This window comes from Vombatus ursinus, unplaced genomic scaffold (genome assembly GCF_900497805.2).
Source record: "Vombatus ursinus unplaced genomic scaffold, bare-nosed wombat genome assembly UNPS02009173.1, whole genome shotgun sequence".
In the NCBI taxonomy this organism is placed as follows: domain Eukaryota; kingdom Metazoa; phylum Chordata; class Mammalia; order Diprotodontia; family Vombatidae; genus Vombatus; species Vombatus ursinus.
The window spans coordinates 10,325,343-10,328,813 of NW_020948951.1; positions in this window are offsets into that span (position 1 = coordinate 10,325,343).

Genomic DNA, 3,471 nt, shown 5'->3' on the forward strand with positions numbered 1-3,471 from the left:
TGGTTGATAACCTTTAGTCCCTCAACCCTACCATAGATCAGACTCTGCTGGGGCTAGAGTCCCTAGCCATGGTCCATTGGCTTACTGACTACGCAGTGACCCTGTTCCCTGTCATAGACTAATGCCCCAACCTTGTCCCATATGGAATTCTTGATCATAATCACAAATGGATTTCCCCATCACTGCCATCCTTACCTCCCTACCCCATGCACTGACCCAATTGCGTGCTGCCCTCCCTTCTCCCCTCCATACCTGCCTTTGGAGAATATAGAGTTTGGAAAGCTTAGTTTTCCCCATCTCACTGCTGGGACAGGGGTTGGGGGCTTCTGGCATCCTGCTGATGGGCTCTCTTATCCTTCTACACTAGGGATGATAACGTTAGCAGGGGCCTCTCTATATCTGACCCTGTGACAACCTTTGTGAGGTGGGGAAGGAGAGAAAAACTCTTCTTTGGGTAAGGTGATCTTCCTTCACCCATCTTTGTGTGAGGTGATTGGTCACCTTCTTTTCTGGCTGGTCGGGGAAGGAAGGACTGAGAGTTTCTTCTCTGCCCTCCCAGGTTTCTCTAGATCTAGTTGCCTTAGTACTATCTGAGGCAGCTCCTGGCACCCCGGATGGTGGAATCAGTGGACTCGACATTTCTCTCTTGGCGCTTGGGCAGAGGAGAGGAGGCTGGACTAGCTCTAGAGCAGCCTGGGCCTTAAGCCTGCTTGTGGCCTCCTTGACTTGCATCACTTTGAAGGATACCCTCTTGTCTGCAGATCATCTGGGTCATGAAAATCATAGTGAGTCAGGCTGGAAAGGCATTGAGAAATGAACTTGGTAGCCTCTTCTTTTCACAGTGTGATAGACAGGCTCAGAGAAGGAAGGTGACCTACCTACCAAAGGCCACTTGGGCAGTTAGTGGCAGAGTTGGGACCTGGTCTCAGGTCTTTGGATGCCAAGTTCAGAGAGTTCCACAGTTGAGCCCTGCTTTCCTTCTGCAGTTACATCCCATGACCTCCCAATGGGCAGATGGCTTAGAGGAAGCCAGGCCCCAGCAAAGACACGTGTACCTGGATCATGGGTGGGAGCTGGGGCTCTGAATAGTCCATTCTCTGCCATGAGAAGTCTAAGATAATGTCATTTTCTTTCCCAAGGAAGCACAACTTCTCCCCAAACTGTGAGAGGCTTGTGCTAGGGCAAGCTCTCAGTCTTTTTTTTTTTTTTTTTTTCAGGCAGTTGGGGTTAAGTGACTTGCCCAGGGTCACCCAGCTAGTAAGTGTCAAGTGTTTGGTCTGAGGCCGGATTTTAACTCAGGTCCTCCTGACTTCAGGGCCGGTGCTCTGTCCACAGCGCCACCTAGCTGCCCCTAAGCTCTGAGTCTTTATTCACCATCAGAGAAGATGGTGCCCGGGGAAGTGAGGCATGGGTGCAGGGTACCCACTATTGAAGAAAGCCCGCTATGTGGAGTTGTACCAGGGAATTCTCAAGAGCGAGTCTAATTTTGACCAAGAGGGAACTAGTGTCTGAAGTAGAAATGAGAGGAAGCTGGGAGAAATAGTTGGACACACCCTTTGACTTAGGGGGAGATCCAATTTCAGAGAGGTCAGAGAGAAGAGGAGTAGTAGTCAGTGACCTGGGATTTTTCATTTAAGAGAGTAGGAAGCTCCCAACAAAGAAGTTTGACAGAAATAACTTCAGTGAGGATGTTTTAAAGGTGGAAACTATTTAGAGACTGATGTGGATACACAGGAAATTAACTCATCGACTTGGATTTTAAAAGAATATGTAGAAGACAAGTAAGGGGGCAGGTAAATGAGGATAAATTCAAATTAAATAAATGTTTAAGTGTTCGCTATATACAAAGAAAAAATCAAAAATAGTTCTTGCCCTCAGTGAGCTTTCAGAAAAGTGAAAGATGGTTTTGAGTCAGTCACTAAATATTTATTGAGCCCTAACTGCTGCTTTCAGTTTTTGGCACATAGTAAGCAACCTGTAAAATAAAATTAATAAAATATTAGTTAAAACTTAATAATTGATTAATTAAAAGTAAAACAGTTAAAGTTTGTTGACTGGCTGATAGAACATTGAATGCTGGTGATAAAATGAAAAACAAAAACAGTCTGTCCTCAAGGAGCTAACATTCTAATGGACACACGTAAAGAAACAAGTACATAATAATAATGATCATTATAATAGTTACATTTATATCGTGCCTACACTGGTGCCAGGTACAGTGCTGAGTGCTTTACAATTATTATCTCACTTGATCCTCAACAATTCTAGGAGGATGGTGCCATTATTATCCCCATTTCACAGTTATACAGGATGTATTCAGAGAAGATCGAAGGTGATGTCAGAAGGGAAAGGTCTAGCACGTGGAGGCCTGAGAAAAGGCCTCCTAGGAAGCCAAGAAATCTAAGAGGTGGCGATAAAAAGGGAGTAGCTTAGTAGCTTCCAGGCATGGGATAGCAGGAGATGGCATGTGATGGGTGAGGAATTACAGGAAGGAGGCTAGTTTGGTTGGACTTTAATATCTAGGGTTAAAGTAAAAAATCTGGAGATTTAGAAGGGGCTGGATTGCAAGGACTTTAGTCAAAGAGAGCTTTATGTTTGATGCTGGAGGTGGTAGGGGAGTCACGGGAGCTTATTGAGTAGGAGAAATGATTAGAGCAGTGCTTCAGGAAAATCATTTTAGCGGCTGAGGAGAATAGATTGAGTGGACAGACCAGGGTATTGTGCACTCAGACCACCAGCTTGTAAGAACTAAGATCAAAGTCAAAGAAGAAAAAAGTGACTTGTTACAGGACTGAGCACTGACAGCTCTCCCAAGTGTCGCCTGGTCTGTTCAGTTCCCAAACTCAGCTGGCATTCTTTTTTTTTTTTTTGTGGGGCAATTGGGGTTAAGTGACTTGCCCAGAGTCACACAGCTAGTAAGTGTTATGTGTCTCAGGTCCTCCTGACTCCAGGGCCTGTGCTCTATCCACTGCACTATCTAGCTGCCCCTACTCAACTGGCATTCTGACTAGAACTCTTGGGTAATCTGATCTTACCGCCAGACTCTGTTGCCCCAAATGGGGAAATTGAGGTCCAAGTCAGATATAATGTCTGCATGACAGCCGTGAATATAGTCCGGCACTGAGTGGTCCTTGGGTTTCCAGCAGCTACTATGTCCCTCCTACAATCAGGGACCATTTCATTAGGTGGTCCCACTTCCCATAGGGGATGGAAGCCCATAAAAAAAGAGGCTTCCTTAGGGTGTGTGAAAAGAGGATTTTTTTGGGTGGGGAGTAGCCTGATGAGGATTCACCTTGTAAAGTGTGTCATAGTTCTGTAAGAATGTTGTCTGCAGCACTGAGTCTCAGAATTAGCTGATTCTGACACTGAATGCCAAACAATTTCCTTAGAGTTAAAAAGCTCAAAGAAGGAGCAGGACCAGTGCTTTGATGGATAAGGCAATGATAGATACTGTGGGGAGCAGACAGAGCC